Source organism: Cervus canadensis, chromosome 14, assembly GCF_019320065.1.
Source record: "Cervus canadensis isolate Bull #8, Minnesota chromosome 14, ASM1932006v1, whole genome shotgun sequence".
Classification (NCBI taxonomy): Eukaryota; Metazoa; Chordata; class Mammalia; order Artiodactyla; family Cervidae; genus Cervus; species Cervus canadensis.
This window is the reverse complement of record NC_057399.1, coordinates 33862983-33883709: the sequence shown is the minus strand read 5'-3', so window position 1 is coordinate 33883709 and position 20727 is coordinate 33862983. Positions and strand designations below refer to the sequence as shown.

General features: G+C 40.0%; 1 non-coding gene across 1 annotated transcript; it reads right to left on the bottom strand.

Annotated features, from left to right (window-relative positions):
• Nucleotides 1-4992: 4992 nt before the first annotated feature.
• On the bottom strand, nucleotides 4993-5064 carry TRNAE-UUC. The gene has a single exon. It is a non-coding gene; the product is annotated as a tRNA-Glu (tRNA).
• Between the last annotated feature and the right edge of the window lie 15663 nt (nucleotides 5065-20727).

The window sequence follows — 20727 nt, the reverse complement described above, 5'->3', positions numbered from 1 at the left end:
CCTGCTAGAAAATAAAAAACACAAGGAACCTGATTCTTCCTTAGACCCTCTAGAGGGAGGGCAACTGTGCTAACACCTTTATTTCAGTCTACTGAAATCCATTTTGGACTTCTAGCTTTCAGAACTGTAAGACAAGATTGTTTTAAGTCACTAAGTTTGTGATATTTTGTTACAGCAGTAATAGAAAAGAATATACCAAGTCATGCTTCTTTTCTGGAAATACTGTTTCCATTTAATAATGCATGCTTGCTGGGCAATACCCACTTTGTTGGCATTTTAAAATTTTTGACCTATTCCAGAATGGGCATGTCAGAGAATAACATATCATGTTATTGCTTAGTTGGCTTCTAAGTGTCCACCAGCACTCAATAACAGGCTGATAATTGCCCCTCAAATAGAGTACACTGGGCAGTGGTGTTTGGAAAATGCTGTGTCCAAAACCCCAGTGGGCACCACTGCCTAGTGCACAGATAGAGTCTAGTAACTGTCAAGCACCAATACCTGAAGCTCAAAAGGCTCATTAGAACTAACCAGTTGAAACAGGAGAGCAGGCTATATAGCCTACCAGATGGTTTTATGTATCCTCTTACTGCCACTTCCTTTGTATAGTTACCTGTTCATCCCCTCCCCTCCATTTGCCTGTACACCTCTACCGGTTTCACATAACTGGGCTGAAAGAGCCAGGTGGGTTCCTAGTTGTAGTCATCCCACTAGTACTGTTTAATTTGTGGCATTTCCTCACTGGGAACATTCCTAACAATCAAGAGAAGTGTATATTCGCAACACATCTATCTGTTCCCACATTACATTCAGGGGTATCAGATACAACCACTTGGGTGTGTTAGCTTTCCAGTGAATAAAAGTTAATACAGATAAGTTTCAAGGGCCTCTTTTACCATAGATAAGCAGGTCAACTCTTGCAGGAGTTACACATCTGAGAGGACATGGTAGTTTTATAAGAAACATAGTCCTTTACTTGGTAAAGGCATTATTTTTTCTATGAATGCTGGAGGACTTCAGTGTGGTAAATTCATTTTCATTGTCCCCAAACTTTTTTTTTCCAAGAAGGCTCTAAATTTTGTCAATGTTTATATTAGTCACACCTGCTGGCAAACATATGCTAACACTGCAATAAAGACATCAAATCAGAAAGTTTTGATTTGTCAACCAGCAGACACAATTTACACAGGGAACACTTTGGGCATCAAAAAAAACTTTTTTCTAACACTTTATAAGCATTCATATCACAAAAAAGTAACATATCATTTAGATTATACATTTTTACAATGGTAACATTAACTAGGCTCAGAGCCTTCACTCATTGGTTTGGCCCAAACTCCATTCAGACACTGTTTAGAGAAACAAAGATTGAGAAGTTGAACACAGATACTTCAGCGATTACAACAGCTGCCCAGAGACCAAGTCATTTCTTCAGGGAGTTCAGGGCAGAGCAGAGGAGGTCAACTGTAGCAGGATGGAAGTTCCTTAAAGCTATAGAGGTCAAGGTAAGAGGGAGGGAGGGAGAGGTCAGAGGGTATGATGGGAGCAGCTCCACACAGAAAGCATAGGTTTGTACTTCCTTTCAGATTTATGAAGCTGTCTGGTCAATTTCAACAAACAGCTAAGACACCATTCAGGAAACTGGCTTCAATCATACCTCTGTAAGCCTCCAAATATTCACTAATAAGAATAATACGCTATCAGATCTCAAGGAGTTTTCTCAGATCACTTAAGTCAACCCATACAGTCTGTTTTCAAGTATGACAATAGGAAGAACCTTACTTCTCTTTCTTGTCTCTTTCTTGTTCTTTCTTGTAGGCAAGAACATGCACTACCAGATCCTAGACAGTCTTATTATAGCCCTTAACCTGTACCATGTACTCCATCCGTCTTTCTTCCAAAAAGACCTCCTAATCTTAACACCCCCAGAATGAATGCCAAGTAATGCTGACAGAGTAACAAGGTGCAAGGTCATTAGGGAACTGGCATGGAGCAGTTCCCCCTACAACTACAAAAATTGATTTTAATTTGATTTAAACATTGCTTTTATTCTGATGACACCACCAATAATGCAGAAAGAGCTCTGGAGGTATGTTCGAAGCGGCACTCACCTATGGCTTTTCTTCGGTTCCACAGTCTCAGAGGCAGTCAATAGTGCTTTGTCAAATGCATCATTTAGGTTTTTCTGTGTGAATGCAATGTATTTGACAGCCTTCAGATCACAGAATCGCATTTCAGCTGTCTGAGGAATGAGACGTTTCTGTGTTTTTGAAAAGCTTCTCGATAATAGGGGGTAACCCATTTCTGAGATCAATTTTGGTTCCAACAAACAGTCTTCAAACAATGGTGAATTATCTCAGGTATCCACTTTTCTTTCACATTTTCAAATAAAGGCTGAAGACCACCGAAAAATACTAGAAATGTATGTTTGTGGATAACTGAGGTGTTGTTCTGCCAAATATTTTTTGCCCTGCAGGATCAAAAAGTTCATAAGTATATAGCTTTCACTAGTAACTGTGACTGCATAGTTATCAGAAACCACAGCACATATTCAGACATTAATATTTGTTGTATGGCATACCAAGACCAACAATACCATCACTCACAACACAAATTGTCTGCATTGCTGAAGTATTTTTTACTTCACTTGAAATATTCCAAATATAATTTTGAGTTCAGCTTTTTCACCTGATTTGAAGGACCAACCTGTTTTTATCAGCCTGAAGGGTGCCCAATAAAAAAGGGAGTGTAAGGGGGTTTATGCTTTAGTTGAGGAGGTGGGCCAAACTGACCAGCTGATGGTGGTAAGATCACATGCGGGAAGCACGGCAGAAAAAGTCTTAGCAGTAGTAGCAAAGTTCAGCTGGCAGCTCACTCCACCAAGATGACAGTCCCAACAGGAGTGAAAGACAGTGGTGGAATCTGCCCTACTGACCCGTCTTCCCTAGCTCCAAAAGTGAGCACCTTCTGGTGCCTCCAGAGGCCTGCGTGAAAGAAGCAGAGAACATATGACTCCACCACCGTGACAGCAATTCTCTGGGCGAACAAATCATGACCCCAGCTAAAAAAGTGGGTGGGCCATTGTACAGGCAATGAAGGTGTCAACCGCCAGACCGCAGTCAGTTACAGAAACATTCCCCAGGGGCCCAGCGTTCTGTGCGTCACGCGACGTGTACACGAAAGGTGCAGAAAGGTGAATCACTTGACCGTCAACAGCCGCAGAGAGCGCCTTACCCCGACACTTGGAGCCACGTGAATCTCCATGGCCTAGAGTGGTCCAGTCACGTTCCTCCGTCCAATTCCCTCCTTCCCGCTTCACTGAAACAAGCACTCCCTTGGCCTAATTTCCAGCACCCTGAGGCCCGGGAAGCCCTGACCAGGTGAATTGAAGAGAAAGGAGGGACAGATATGAAGGGAGCTGTGGGAGGCGCCTCCCGTGGGGCTGGACCTGACAAGTCCTCGGAGCTACCTGGACCCAGAGAAGTGACGTGTGACGTCAGAGGCGCGACGTCAGAGCCCGCGATGTGTGCAGTGCTCGCCGTATCTATTCTGGACTTGAGGAGTCCTACTGACTCCTTTGCGCCAGGAGATGATCTTCATTAACTCCATACGTACAAATACATTAAAGACCCAGTGCATTTAAATTCTAAATGCCCTCAAGAATCACCATTGAAATTCAACATATCATGATACTTTTTATTTCCAGAAAAACAGAATTCTGTGAGGCTCTTTAATTGGTGTGGTAAAAATCTGTAAGGAAACTCCTTGTAGTCCAATTTACCATTAGCTCCTATATTCTTGGAATATGATTTATTGAGGTTAATATTACAATATTTTCAATCTATGTCGTGACAGATTAAACACCTAGCGCCAAAAATTTTGTGACTTTTAGTTCCAGTATCTTCCTAGTGTTTTTCAACTATACTTCAAAGCCCTATTTTTCCCCTAGTTTTATTGAGACATAGTTAACATATAACATTGTATTGGTTGAAGGTGTACAACACAATATTTTGATGTATATATAGTGAAATTATTACCTCACTCATTTTTATGTTATTTTATGTTATACATTTTTGCCAAGATGGTTTTCAATAATCCTATAACATACAAAATAAGTTTGTTCATTTCTGTTAATTTCCAGGAGTAAATGCTCAGAAATAACTGCTACACTGAAGCCATTCAGAAAAGTATTTTGTATAACCCAAAATTTATTGAGGTAAAGTGCTAAGAATAATATCTTAAATGCATTTATTTGGGCCAATGAAAGTTATATGAAACTCAAGTTTTTTGGTTTGTTTCATGTTCATCTAACTAGTGTCCTTCTCAGATAGGTGAAGGAAAGTCCAATAAAAAATCTGCAGAGCTCTATTTGAACATGATCCAAATTATCCCCTAAACATTGCTGCCACTTTTACTTTAAACTTCCATGTGTTTTTCTTTGTGATTTCTGGGTGATGATATATCAAACTATATGCTTAGGGCTTCCCTGGTGGCTCAGTGGATTAAAAATCTGCCTGCCAATGCAAGAAACATGGGTTCAATCCCTGATCTGGAAAGATCCCACATGCCATGGAGCAACTTAGCCCATGGACCACATCTACTGAGCCTGTGCTCTGGAGCCCAGGAACTGCAACTACTGAGCCCCCACTCGGTAACTACTGAAGCCAAGAGCCTAGAGCTTGTGCTCCACAAGGAAAGCCACTGCAGTGAGAAGCCTGTGCACCACAACTAGAGGGTAGCCCCGACTCGCCACAACTAGAAAAAGCCTGCAAGCAGTAAGGAAGACCTAGCACAGCCAAAAATTGATAAATAAAATTATATATATTTTAAAAACTGTATACTGGAAATTTAGATTTATTAAAATTACCCATGAGTGAATGAATCTATTTGGTGAATGATGTCAACTTTTGAAAAGCACACTTTTAATATAAAAGAGTTTCATTTCATTTATTTGTTTGTTTTGGCTGCACCTCAAGGCATTCAGGATCTTAGTTCCCTGGCCAGGGATTGAACTGGGCCCTCGGCAGTGAAAGTGCAGAGTCCTAACCACTGGACCACCAGGGAATTCCAGCCTCTGTTTTTAATTTAATAATAATAGGGTTGTTTACCATTCTTTTATTTACTCTCTTGTATGATGGCAAGATACAAGTACAGTATCTAAATGATGCATGTCTCTCTTAACCAGTCACCTACAACAAGTGATAATATTCATTTTTTCTGATACAAAACGTCTCTATTTAGTCTGCACTTTAGTCACCTGCTCTTTATTCCTTCCAGTACTTCTCAGTTCAATATCTGTGCGTATTGTCACTTTATCATAATAGGTCTCTGTTCCCCACAAGTCTTGAACACCTACCCCTCTCACTGTCTGGAGCCTACATCATGGGTATCCCATTGACTTTCTTCCCTTTCTGCCAGCTCTTGCTTGCCATTCATTCCCATCCCACTGCAACATACCAACTAATATGTTTTTCCCAAACCTCACTCACAGACTATACCTTGAAAACAACTCCATTCTCAGAGGTGTAGAAGAAAGAGAGCCCAACTGACCTCCATCTCAAGGCTGAGATGGTAGATGCCAGCTGGAAGCTCAGCTCGGACTGCTGGCCAAAAGCCTCAGTTCTCCCCATCTGTGTTTATTTGGGATTGCTCACAGCAGCAACTGAAGTCCAAGGAGGAACATTCAAAAAGGACAGGCTTTGAGGTAGTCTTCCACTGTAGCTAATGCCAAGCCTATTCCTTTGCTCTAAGCATCAGATATGAATTGTTTGTTCAGAAGTGCATGGTGCCAGGACAGCTCAAAGAGAAAAATATTGTTTGATAAAATTATTAAACCTAAATACCACAGGAAAAAAAAATACCACACGAAAAGTTACACCTGATTTTGAAACATGTTTTAACAAGGCAGTCTGAGGAAAGAATGCCAACCAAACTTCACCTTTTAAATATGAAGGTGAATTAATTCTGGCCCTAAGATGCATTGGTAATCAAGGACCATGAGGAAAGGACAAGCTAAACTGAAGGGTTAAAGGTCTATAAAAACATGGGGGTCAGTTCAATGTGTATGGTCTTAAGGGCCATATGGATGACCCGTTTTTTACAGGTGGGAGGCCTGCACTGTCTTAAGCCTGAGAGATAGCCTAGAAAAGAGAAGTGGAAAAAAGGTCGGTGGATTTCCACAAATGAAGAAGAGTTCTAAATGATCACTTGGTGGTGAAGGTCCTGCAGGTAGTGAGATATTTTGGCTGTAGACACTGTAGAAACTATTGGCCACAGGAGGGGAAAATGAAAAAACTGGTCACAGAATCTGGAGAATATTCTGGGGGAACTAACTCTGGAGATGGTGGTTTCAGAAAAAGGAGAGAACGGGCAAGGGACAGGACTGAATCTGGCACCGAAAGACCTCCACACCAATGCTTCACCGGGCAGGGCCATCAACTTCTGACCTCCAGAGAACTGCCTATGGCCTCCTGTGATTGTGCATCCACCAAGGAAAGCAAGCACCAGTAAGCCCGGTCCTAGTGAGTGACCTGGGTCAACTGCCTGCCTGCATGGCTCAGGTTCTTCTGAGCCCACTCTGCGCAGCACAGGGACTAAATCCACAGCCTGGAAGTTTCTTTCACCTTTGGAGCAGGACTGGCTCAATCCTCACAGAAAGGGGAGCTACTCATGGGAAGGAGAAACCAATGCTCAGTTACCTGAGAGATGCCTTTAGAGAGAGCTCTCCGGAGTCAAGGTGCCCACTCAGAAATATGTTTCTGCACCCACATACAGGCCCTCTGACGCAGTGACATCAGAGGCATGGCCTCTGTACTCAGTTGGATCTGAGAGGTTGAGTTCTGCAAAGGGACCCCCTTAGCTAAGCTCGAAGTCCGACAGCCGCTGTGAAACGGGAAGGGTCCTGTCCGATTCTTTGCAACCCCATGGACTATACAGCCAGGCTTCTATGTCCATGGAATTTTCCAGGCAAGAATACTGGACTGGGTTGCCATTCCCTTCTCAGGGGATCTTACCGACCCAGGGATCGAACCCTCGTCTCCTGCATGGCAGGAAGATTCTTTACCATCTAAGTCACCTTTTCTTGCCTAGGCCCCTTAAGCAAAGACTGAGTCCTAAGCTTCAGGGTGCACAAGTGGTGTGTTTTGGAGGCACCTGTATGGAGCATGTTCTGCCCATATAGGTGTGACCTTCAGATGGGAAACCTGAACAGGAACTTTTACAGGAACACTTGGACTTGGACCAAGCCCATGGGCTGAAATTGAGAAATTTGAAAGTGCAGGTGCATCCTGGTTCCATTCACTGTATCAAAGTCAGCCTGTTTCTGCACTTACAACATCTTCCAAGGTGTCAAGTTTAGGTCTTCTGTGCTGCCAGAAGCAGGTGGCACAATGTGCAAATGTTCAGCAAAGGTAAATTGAATTTTCTTAACTGCCTGAAAGGATCTCATTGCCAGTCCCAGTGGAACTTTCTTCTATAGTGTTTTCAACTGAGAAGGATTAGCCCAATCTAAATGCTGGTCAATGGATTTGGGCAAAGTCTTAATTGCTGTTTCCTATTTCAAGCTATACTATACTTTGATTGGCGAAAAGACTCAATTTCAATGCTACAAAACTCTAATTTCAGCTTATTTCAAAACCTCTGTGGTTCTAGTCCCAGATGTTTTCTTTGTTTTGAGGGATACAGTGAGGATAAAGGAACATGATATTGATGGCTGTTAAGACAAAAACATTGTTTATACACAAAACTTTTGAATTTGCCCTAGACTAGCACACACTTGGGTATATTCCTAATATAGTGTACAATATCAGGCTTCTAACTCAGGAGGCAAAGCAACATGAGTGATAAACAAAATGATGCTAGCATGGATAAATTATCTACAATCACTGACTAAATGACTCATCTTCCAAGATCCCTCAAAGCCATTTCACTGGGTTTTTCCCTCCATCAATCCAAAAAATCAATTTCTTCTTCCTGACATGCTTTCTTGACCTCCAGGACACTCATTCTCTTGGTTTTCTCCTACTTCACTTCCTACTCCTTCTCAGTCTTTTTTTGCTGACTCTCTTTAATACTGCACCTGTTTAAGTATTCTATTGATGCACTGCTGATGTCTGGAGGGGTCATAAAATTGACACATAATTCATAAATTTTTTATTCCATAACACTAGTTTGTCTTGTCCTAACTTAAGCAATATTACTAATTATATATTTATAATTAATACTTTGCTATTACTTAGGTCTTGTTGACAGTAATCATATAAATCAGGGGTCAGCAAATAACAGCCATGGGCCAAATCTGGTTTACCAACTCTTCGAATATAAAGTTTTATTGCAGTACAGCTATGTCCATTTATTTATGTATTGTTTGTGGTTGCTTTTGAACTCCAACAGCAGAGTTGAGCAGTTGTCCTAGAGACTGACCCACAAAGTTTAAAATACTAATTGTCTAAAATACTAAATGTCTATTCCTTAACATTTTAATCATTTAGGCCAAGCCCTGACCTAAATGATTAAAAATATAAAATGTAATAGTTGTATACTAAGTATATAGATTGTAATATATTTTCCCCAAGAGTAAATTAAATTACTGTATAAACTTTAAAAATTATTGTCACACACTTTTGAAAAGTTATTTTTTCTTCTAAGTTTCATAATTATCTTCCAAAATCAAAAGGCAAAATATGTGATAAAGAATATAAAGATTTTAAGTCAAAATTATTTAGACTTGATTTTAGACTTTAGAATTTTTGGAAAATGTAACTAAGCCTTACCAAATATTGTTCTGGAAATAAAGCTAACATGATTTTAGTGTTCATAGTCCATCCAGTTGCCAATTTTAGTCATTAGCATATTTCATGTATATTACGTCTTGACATTCATATATAGGACTTTAAAGAGAATATTAATTGTTTGATACGCCTAAGAGTTTCTCAGCCACAGCTGTTGTGAATAGTGTGCTAACAAGCTAAATCATGAGTAATTCTGGAATCACTCATTGAAACAGGAAGAGAAGCAAGAAATCAATGCTCCACACTGTGCTTTGTAAGAATCCCTTGCAATCATGATATCTGAGAGGATTTGACAAAGTAATTTGTTACATTCTCCTACTTAAGTGCTTCTTCTACTCAAAGCCTTTCCATTCTCTGAAGCAATATCCATCTCCGATGTTGGTCATACACAACCGAGGGGCCTTTAGCATTTGGACACAGTTGTATTTTCTTTTGAGGACAAAGAGCTAGAGATATGCTGGGTTGTTTATCTCCTGGGGCCTGAAAAGTAGCAGAATGTACCACCCTAAAATATGTCACTTTGGCATCAGGACTGCTTTTTGCCTAAGACAACTGAGAAGAAGCAGATATAAGGAGGTTTTCTTCTGTCCTCCTATTTACCTAAAAGCAGGACATAAATTCATTAATGTGTCCGCCCTCTTCTCTCTACCAGCAAGGGCAAAAGCTAATCACTGGAGACAACTCTAGATGCTTTTCAGCTCCAGGGACAGCACCAGAGGAATCTCCATAAACACATTTTACCTTCCATTAGCCTTCCCACAATCTGCTGTTCTAGAAACTCAAAATCTTTTCCTTTGTCTTGTCATTTACCTAAAATTTATTGTTCTTTGGTTAAGACATTATATAGACTGAGTTTTAACCATTTCTTTGAGTATGCACAATGCACGTTAATAAACTCTTTTTTTCTTAGTCTGTCTTGTCTAAGTTACAGGGCCCCAGCCTGAGAACCTCCAATGACTAGAAGGAAAAGAAAAATCTTCCTCCTCTATAGGTCTTAGCAGTTGAGCATGTTTGTGATTATGTGGTGACCTCTATAGTGCAGGGTCCTCTTGCCCAGGTCAAAGAATAAATACTGCCTTGCTGGGTACCTATGAAAGCCCCAAGCAGGCTACATCTTTCCAACAGACCATGGAATACAAATGTGACCATGGTAAAGATATGGCCATTGGGTAAAAAATGAAAACCCTTATGCTGCTGTTAAAGTCACCCTGTTTTGACTCACAAGACTGTACATTTCCTTCCTCTGGGAATGCCAGGAACCATTTGATGGCAGGAATCTTCTACCAAATTGCCCACATATATGACTAATTTCTTGATATATTATCACCAAAAGCCTATAGCCTTTAAGAGGGCACACCATAGAAAGGACATATTTAGAGTAATCAGCTACTCCCCAAAAGATCTGTGCTCCAAAGAAAGACATATCTTCATGTTAAATGAACCCAAGGCTGCTCCCCACATGTGGTTTAATGAATTTAACTTCTAACTTTTCAGTAATTGTAAACATATTATAATAATGTTTGTGTGCCTGCACGATAAATCGCTTTGTCGTGTTCAACTCTGCGACCCTATGGACTATAGCCCACCAGGCTCCTTTCTCCATGGAACTCTTCAGGCAAGAACACTGGAGTGGGTTGCCACGCCCTCCTCCAGGGAATTTTCCTGACCCAGGGGATTGAACCTGAGTCTCTTATGTCTCCTGCACTGACAGGCAAGTTCTTTACCAACTAGTGACACATGGGAAGCTTATAATAGTGTAATTTCACACTATTTAAAGGAAGCCTAAATCAAAGGCTAGGGAGCACAGTATCTGAGATAAAGAATCCTAGTCTAGCTGGCGGAGAAGGCAATGGCACCCCACTCCAGTACTCTTGCCTGGAAAATCCCATGGACGGAGGAGCCTGGTAGGCTGCAGTCCGTGGGGTCGCTAAGAGTTGGACACGACTGAGCGACTTCCCTTTCACTTTTCACTTTCATGCATTGGAGAAGGAAATGGCAACCCACTCCAGTGTTCTTGCCTGGAGAATCCCGGGGACGGGGGAGCCTGGTGGGCTGCCATCTATGGGGTTGCACAGAGCCAGACACGACTGAAGTGACTTAGCAGCAGCAGCAGTCTAGCTGGAGGCACTGAATAAATACTAAAATTTAAATATGTGTAACTGAAAGCACATCTGTTTTAACAGGTAGATAATATAATTTTCCCCTCAAAAAAAGAGTGCAGAATGCTATAAATGTGGTACAGCTTGCTAAATTACAAATAAATGTGTGAAAAAATAAATACATATGTATGTGTATTTCAGGTCTCAAGAACAACTGTCCATTTGTCAATCAATTAAAACACATATATACAGATACATCTATATCTTTATATCTATATGCCTCTCTCTATTTGTGTGTATACATACATACGCACATATTTTCAAAAGTGCCCTCATGAAGCTTCAATTAATAAAAATGTATGAAATGTGAAGAATTTATTCCTGAATATTTTGCCTGAATGTATTTGTGGAGTAGTAGCCAGAAGACAACCTGACAGTGTGAATAACTGTCTGATGTTGAGTATTCTATAAATTAAATTAAACTATTTTTAAAGTCAACTTTATAAAAGCACATCTTAGGAGTAAAAAAAAACCTAACTCTGGGTTGATAAGAACAAATCACAGGCAAGAAATGGGTAAGACATTTGGCCCTGAAGCCAGATTTCTAAAGGGGGAAAATTTGGGATTTAAAGATCTTAACGTGCCTGGGCTTCCCTGGTGGTCCAGTGGATAAGAATTCACCTGCCAATACAGAGGACATGACTTTCATCCCTGACCTGGTAAGATCACACATGCTACGGGGCAACTAAGCCCATGGGCTGTAACTACTGAGCCTGAGCTCTAAAGTCCATGAGACACAACCACTGAAGTCACGCACCCTACAACCCGTGCTCTGCAACAAGAGAAGCCACCACAGTGAGAAGCCTGCACACCCACACCACAGACTTTATTGTGTTGAATTTCATAAAATTTAGGGTTATTTGCAAAACTAGTTTGCCTGGATAGCATACAATTATTACAGACTTTATAGAATTGTTGTTAGGAGTAAAAAAAAAATTGTGGCTAAGAACAAAAGCTCAGGAACTAGACAGATAGGTGTCAAATCAATGAGTTCTTTTCTTTGATAAATGATTCATTAATGAATCATATTGGTGTTCTAAAATACTTAATCTAAACTAGGGAATTTTGCATTAAAATACTTGTCCAAGTTAAAGAGGTAATTAAATATACTACAAAATGAACCAAGAAAATTAAATATTTTTCTTTAAGAAATTGATTATATGCATGTTTTCTTATTGTGATGAATACCATTTAGATACAGAACTGGGATATTTGGAGGCTTAGCTTATTTTATTGAATCCATATAAGAATTCGAATTCCTGATGTAATAAGAAATAGCTAAAAGTTTAAATGAACATAATGTAAATGTTATATATGTAAATGAACATAATGTAAATGTGAGAGTCCCTTGGACTGAAAGGAGATCCAACCAATCCATCCTAAAGGAAATCAATCCTGAATATTCATTGGAAGGACTGATGCTGAAGCTGAAGCTCCAATACTTTGGCCTCCTGATGCGAAGAACTCACTTATTTAAAAGGACTCTGATGCTGGGAGATACTGAAGGTGGGAGGAGAAGGGGACGACAGAGGATGAGATATTTGAATGGCATTACCGACTCGATGGACATGAATGTGAGTAAGCTCTGGGAGTTGGTGATGGACAGGGAAGCCTGGTGCTGCAGTCTACGGGGTCACAAAGAGTCAGACACGACTGAGCGACAGAACTGAACTGAATGTCAATCCTGTTTAGTTTTAGTTGAAATGTATTACAATTAGATTAGAACTAAAATATCTCATATATTTTAAGTATTAGCTCTAGTAAAACTCAAGAATAAAGCCACTCTAGTATTTTTAACTTAGAATTCTTAATATTTTGGTTCAGATCTCAAGAGTACAGTTTGGTTGGCCTCTCATCTTCTGAGATGATCCTGTCTGTGGAGTGTGTTTCTCTCTAAATAAATCCATTTCTTTCCAATCGAAAAAAAAATTTTTTTTTAAATACAATTTGCTTTAAGGAAATGGTCCTGCAGAGCAATAGGTTTGCTTAAGTGTCCTTTTAAGGCAGTGATTTCCAAATGAAGTTGTTTGGGCCTTCTAGGCCTTCTAACAGCATACAAAACAGTAAAGGGGGTTGGGGGTGCAAACCTTCCCCTATTCAAAAAGTTTCCTAGGCACTGTCATTTAGATGAAAATGCATAAACTGAGAGTATGACAGATGTGAATTCTTTATCCAACTTGCTCTATTATAAAAGCCAGTTACTTCATCTCAACTTTACATCTGTAAAATGGTGTTCAGTTCAGTCACTCAGTCGTGTCCAACTCTGTGACCCCATGAACCACAGCACGCCAGGCCTTCCTGTCCATCACCAACTCCCAGAGTTTACCCAAACTCATGTCCATTGAGTCGGTGATGCCATCAACCATCTCATCCTCTGTCATCCCCTTCTCCTCATGACTTCAATCTTTCCCAGCATCAGGGTCTTTTCAAATGAGTCAGCTCTTTGCATCAGGAGGCCAAAGTATTGGAACTTCAGCTTCAACATCAGTCCTTCCAATGAACACCCAGGACTGATCTCCTTTAGGATGGACTGGTTGGATCTCCTTGCAGTCCAAGGGACTCTCAAGAGTCTTCAACACTACAGTTCAAAAACATCAATTCTTCGGCACTCGGCTTTCTTTATAGTCCAACTCTCACATCCATACATGACTACTGGAAAAACCATAGCCTTGACTAGACAGACCTTCGTTGACAAAGTAATGTCTCTGCTTTTTAATATGCTGTCTAGGTTGGTCATCACTTTCCTTCCAAGGAGTAAGCGTCTTTTCATTTCATGGCTGCAATCACCATCTGCAGTGATTTTGGAGCCCCCAAAAATAAAGTCAGCCACTGTTACCACTGTTTCCCCATCTATTTGCCATGAAGTGATGGGACCAGATGCCATGACCTTAGTTTTCTGAATGTTGAGCTTTAAGCCAACTTTTTCACTCTCCTCTTTCACTTTCAAGAGTCTCTTTAGTTCTTCTTTACTTTCTGCCATAAGGGTGGTGTCATCTGCATGTCTGAGGTCATTGATATTTCTCCTGGCAATCTTGATTCCAGCTTGTGCTTCCTCCAGCCCAGCGTTTCTCATGATGTACTCTGCATATAAGTTAAATAAGCAGAGTGACAGTATACAGTCTTGATGTACTCCTTTCCCTATTTTTGGAACCAGTCTGTTGTTCTATGTCCAGTTCTAACTGTTGCTTCCTGCCCTGCATACAGGTTTCTCAAGAAGCAGGTCAGGTGATCTGGTATACCCATCTCTTTCAGAATTTTCCACAGTTTATTGTGATCCACACAGTCAAAGGCTTTGGCATAATCAATAAAGCAGAAATAGATGTTTTTCTGGAACTCTCTTGCTTTTTCAATCATCCAGCGGATGTTGGCAATTTGACTTAACTCAAGTTTTAATTGTTAATTATATCTAGATAAAGGAGAGGGGGAAAATACTTAACTAAAAGGACTGTTTTAAGACATATGTAAGATAATATTTGTAGAGTTGGGCACATTGGTGATACATGATAAATGGCTCTTTTCTCCTTGTACTCTCTGCAATAAAAACTACTGGTAACATTTACTAACAATAGGATGGAAAAGATAACCTGCATATTATTTTTATTTTTTAACTGTTATTAACTCGGTTCAGTTTGGGATCATTTCTTTTAGAAATATTTATTCAGTCTTGGTTTGGCAGTTTTATATGTATACAATTGAACAGACTAAAAACACAATTCTTTTCATATTGTGTTTCTTTTGGTAACCAAATTGTCTTAAAATCTGGTGCATAATAATAAAATATCAGTAAAAACGGGCTTCCCTGGTGGCTCAGAGGTTAAAGCGTCTGCCTGCAATGCAGGAGACCCAGGTTCGATCCCGGGGTCAGGAAGATTCCCTGGAGAAGGAAATGGCAACCCACTCCAGTATTCTTGCCTGTAGAATCCCATGGACGGAGGAGCCTGGTGGGCTACAGTCCACGGAGTCGCAAAGAGTTGGACACGACTGAGCGACTTCACTTATCACTACTATCACTATCTATCAGTAAAAACAGTCCTTGAGGTAGAGAACCACAGAATTAGTACCTCAGGATGTATTCTCAGAAATGAACACTAGATGGCAGGTTTCAGACAAGATTGTCTGGGTCAATGGCCCTCTTTTCTTTCCCCTCCAGACAAAACCCAAGCCAAGTCTTTCCCAAATGTTTTTCTTCCCCAGTGGATCTCACTTCCCCATGGACCCTGTCACTTGCCTCCATCAGAGCAGTAGTTACTAATCTAGAAAACAAAGCATCTGTAGAGGTTTCTCGAGAGAGAAGATTAAATTTTTAAAAAGAGAAACCACAACATGAACTAACCTGCCAGCATTTCCCTCTGTTACATTTTACTTGACTTTTAAAGGAACAAATAAGAAGTGATTTCATTTCTGTAGTGATGGAGAGGGTGGAGCAGGGTGAGTAAAGAAGATTCTTGAATCAGTTCTAAAGAACTCATTATGTAGTTCTTAAAAACAGCAAGTAATTTTTTTCAGGTTTTCTTTAAAAAAAATAAAACTCTCTACCCTCTTACTATTTTTCTTTCACTCACATCTTACAGTATTTATTAAATATTTATAGTGTACGACTTGGTACTTGTATTAGTCTGTTGCTGAGGGTGGGAGATTATAAAATATATTTGGATAAGGTCAACCCTCTATCCTTCAGACCACTATAGTCATTGGAGAAATAAGACACTGACATAAATATCAGGGTAAGGTACAATTTCTGGCAGGCACACTTTTGGTACCACAGCACAAACAAAGTCATATCAAGTGGCATTCTCTTTGTGATCAACAGATTTATCCTTTTCTTTTGCAGAACTCTTAAGTATATTCAAAAGTTTTACTCAGCTCAATGTGGCTAGTTCATTCTGGTTCTCTATACTTTCTATAGTACTTTCTATAGCAACTGCTCTATTTTCCAAAGTCTAAATTTTTTCCCTAGCACTTGACAGAGCTCATACTGGTAGTCTCCTTAATGACTTTTGCCTCATTAATGTATTAAATGTTTGTGTCCCCTGCCAAAATTCCTACATTGAAATCCCAGTGCCTGATGTGATGGAATTAGGAGGGAGAGCCTTGGCAGGTGCTTGGGTCATGAGGATAGAGCCCTAACGAACGACAGGAGATTCGTCTTATAAAAGTGGTCCAGTGGCTCAGACTCCACACTCCCAATGTAGGATGTCTGGGTTCGAACCCTGTCAGGGAACTAGATCCCACATGCCGCAACTAAGAGTTCAAATGCTGCAACTAAAGATCCCACATGCAGCAAGGAAGATCGAAGATCCTGCATGTTGCAACAAAGACCTGGCACAGCCAAATAAATAAATATTTTAAAAGGAGAGAGAGACCCCAGAGAGCTTGTCCGCCTCAACTATGTGAGAACAAAATAAGAAGACATAACTATGAACCAGGCAACCATTTTAGCACCTTGATCTTGGACTTCCCAACCTCCAGAATGGTGAGAAATAAAGTTCTGTTGTTTATAAGCTAGCCACTCTGAAGCATTTTGTTATGGCATCCTGAATGGACTAAGATAATTAATGACCCTTTTTATTTCTGCAAATTGTACTGATGTCTTATGTTTTATCTTCTCAGAAACTTGTAACATTTTTTTGTATCTCTTCACTACTTCTTTCTCAAAGTCCATCTTAAATTCATTTCCCTTCACCTTCTGCCTATTTTATTAGAGCCCTGATTGTAATTTTAAGCCTAACCTTCTGAATAGTGAGCTGTGTTCTAAAGTGACCATGAATCAAAAGATTCCTCAGCTCCTGTTATCTTCTGCTGATGTTTGGACACAGCCTTGGAAATTTCTGGTTGCTTTTTTTCTTTCAAGTGGGGTTTATTTTCAACAATTTGAGGTTTCACTATCTTGTATATTCTACTTTTTACAAAAAGGAACTTTTTCCTGACTAAACTAATATATGCACCAAACCGCAACAAAGCCATAGTAACAAGAGGCTTCAAGGCCACTCCATGAATGTCAGGCCCAGCTGTTAAGTGTTACAGGAAGCTCAGTCTTAGTTGTTGCCATCTTGGGGATTTTTCACCTCAGCTAACTTCTCTGTTACAAAATCACTGCAGATGGTGACTGAAGCTATAAAATTAAAAGATGCTTGCTCCTTGGAAGAAAAGTTATGACCAACCTAGACAGCATATTAAAAAGCAGAGACATTACTTTGCCTACAAAGGTCCATCTAGTCAAAGCTATGGTTTTTCCAGTAGTTATGTATGGATGTGAGAGTTGGACTATAAAGAAAGCTGAGCATCAATGAATTGATGCGTTTGAACGGTGGTGTTGGAGAAGACTCTTGAGAGTCCCTTGGACACCAAAGAGATCCAACCAGTCCATCCTAAAGGAGATCAGTCCTGAATATTCATTGGAAGGACTGATGCTGAAGCTGAAACTCCAATACTTTGGCCCCCTGACATGAAGAACTGACTCTTTTGAAAAGACCCTGATGCTGGGAAAGATTGAAGGCATGAGGAGAAGGGAATGACAGAGGATGAGATGGTTGGATGGCATCACCAACTCAATGGACATGAGTTTGAGTAGGCTCTGGGAGTTGGTGATGGACAGGGAAGCCTGGCGTGCTGCAGTCCATACAGTCGTGAAGAGTCAGATACGACTGAGTGACTGAACTGAGCTGAACTGACTGAACTTCTGTGTAGGTACCCTAGTGGCCAAATCCACTTTAACCCTCAATTTTGGGTATGTGGCTTTGACAATGAATTCTAACATGAAACGCCCTTTCTCTCCACGCACTGTCAGATACATAAAAGAGTTCCAAAACTGCTATTCCTGTGAGGGTTCAAAGTCAAAGGTGAAGGGTAGGCAGAAAGAAGAGGGGCAGGCTATGATCTGCAGGATATGGCCCACTTCTTTGATTTCTAAGTGCCCAGGCCTCCTTCGCCCCTACCTCCCTTCTACCTGGCATGGCCTCCAGCCTCCTCCCAAGTTCCTACAACTCTCCTGATTCCCCCACTCTACTACCCCTGGAGCACTCCCACTCCAAGGGCCTGGGACACTATGCCTAAACTCTCCTCATGGACAGCAGAGATAGAGACAGCTTTACTGGAAAGAAAAAGGACTTATTTTTTAGAATAGAAACTGGGAGCCCTTGGTTTTTCTTTGCATGCTCAGTCGCTTTGGTCGTGTCTGTCCGTGGGGATTCTCCAGGCAAGAATACTGGAGTGGGTTGCCATGCCCTCTTCCAGGGGATCTTCCCTGGTTTTTCTCTAGTCAGAGCTAATTTACTTTGCTGTTATTTCCTGCTTTTTTATTTTTCTCATCTATGTGTTGGTTAGAAGAAATTCTATCTGTAGTTTTCTATATGTTAACTTACAGAACTGATTTCTAACGTAGCTAATTTCTTCCTAATTGGAAATAAGTCTATAGCATTTACTTATCTAGTGTGAGATACAACACACATGTGAAAAACTACAGAGAACATCATACAGTATTAAAATAATCATATAACAATAAGAGAATCATAAAACCCCTTAAAGAGTATCCACTATATTAGTTTTGCAAACGCCCCACAACTGCCCCACTCCCCCTAAGATCACAATCTTCTCCTCCAGAGAAAAATTCCACTCTGATTTCCTCTGATTTTCCTGTTTTACTTTCCTCTCCTCTCCATTTCTAGTAGCATTACTTTAACATGCATGTCTAACAGTATACTTGGTTTTGACTGTTATCAAGAGTTACCTACCTAGATTTCTATGCTACATATTTTATTTGTGTTTTGATTCTTTCCCTCAACATTGTGATATTTACCCATGTTGCATTTATCTGTAATCTGTTCCTATTCATTGACATATGGTTTTCTATTGTCTGACTACAGCATACATTCCCATCTCATGTTCACAGAAAATGGGATTGTTTCTGTCTGGGGATATCAGGAACATTCTTGCCCATATATCCGGGAGCATAGGTGCTTATATATCACTGATGGATTTTGTTAAGATGCAAAATCTGGTTCTTAAGGTCTGCAGTGACAAACTGCTGGGAGAGGCTAGTGTTTCTAACCTAGAGGCCACAACTGAGTAACAAGGCTCAGTGGACAGCTGGGAGTGAATGTGGTGGTCATAGGGTTTCTGGATCTTCAACGTTCTAGACAACATGAAGCTGTTTAGTAAGTTGATATATCTATTTACACTTTCCCTAGCAGTGTTTGAGTGTTCCTATTGTTCATCATACATGCCAGTGTTGGTTACTGTCAGATTCCTAATATTTGTCAATCAGAGGGGTGATTTAAACTTGCATTTTCCTGGATATTTATGAGATTGAAGGACGTTTTAAATTTTATTTTATACAAAAAAATCCATTTGGATTTCTTCTTTTTAGAAAATGTTAGAGGTTCCCCTTACCACTCTTTTTGTGTTTTTCTCATTGAAAAAATTGCTGTCCCTTTGACCACTGCTGGGGAGGAAAAACTTTTCCTCCAACCAAACCTTCTAAATTCCAAAGAGGAACCTGGGAATTAAACTGACAAAGACCATTCCTAAGAGTAAAAGGTTTATTCATACATATATGGAGCTAGCTAAGGAAGTACTCAGCTTAGTGAAAGGTTCCAGTTAGAGGCTTATATACCTAACTTGGACTTCCCAAGTGGCTCAGTGGTAAAGAATCCCCCTGCTAATGCAGAAGTCATGGGTTCAGTCCCTGGATTGGGAAGATCCTCTGAAAGAGGAAATGGCAACCCATTCCAGTATTCTTGCCTGGACAATCCCATGGATAGAGGAACCTGGTGGGCTACAGTCCATGGGGTCCCAAAGAGTCGGACACAACTGAGCAATTAAACAACAACAACAAGCATTTGTACTTTAGGTGACTTGCTAGAGAAGCTTTTCAGCTATCTAAGTGAGAATGGACCTTATAAGTATGTTGTGTTGGTTTGGAGGATACATTTCTTACCGTTCTGACAAGAGGACTCTTGAATTACACTTAAGTTGGTGAAATCAAAGGCAATATATCAGAAATGCTGTCTCCATTTTGCTACCAATTTCTCCTGTTCTAGGGAAAACAAAACACAACAAAATCAGGGTAAGAATGTATTTTTTTTCCCTAAGCTTTACAGTTTTTTTTTAGAATTTTTAGAACTCACTAAGGTTCTCTTTCTGTCTTGTTTGTTTCCTTTTGCCAAATACCTTCCCACCACCCCCCTTTTATTTCCCATGGCTGACAGAAATCTACAGTGAAATACACTCCATCACAGCAAATGAATTAAACTTGGAAGAAAATTTTCCTTTCAATTTTCCCAACCGTACTGAAGACATTTCTCCCTGCTGCAAGTCCTTTTTAAAAAGATGTGTAATAAAGATGTATATTAAAACTAATGAATAGGGGTACTCTTTTGCCCCCTTCTGATGCCTATGTTAGAAGCTTTCTCTATCTCCTTTATACTTTAATAAACCTTTATTACACAAAAGCTCTGAGCGATCCAGCCTCGTCTCTGGCCCCGGATTGAATTCATCTCCTCCGGAGGCCAAGAATCCCGTGTCTTATCGTTCAACAACAACCTTTCATTAAAAAATCGGGATGGGGAATACGTGTAAATCTATGGCTGATTCATATCAATGTATGACAAAACCCACTGAAATGTTGTGAAGTAATTAGCCTCCAACTAATAAAAAATAAATAAAATAAAATAAAGAATTTTTTTATGTTTTTAAGGGTTGTAAAAAATAAAAGAACAGACAGTAAAAAAAAAAAAATAAAAAAATAAAACTAATGAATACAATTAATCAATAGGAAAGTG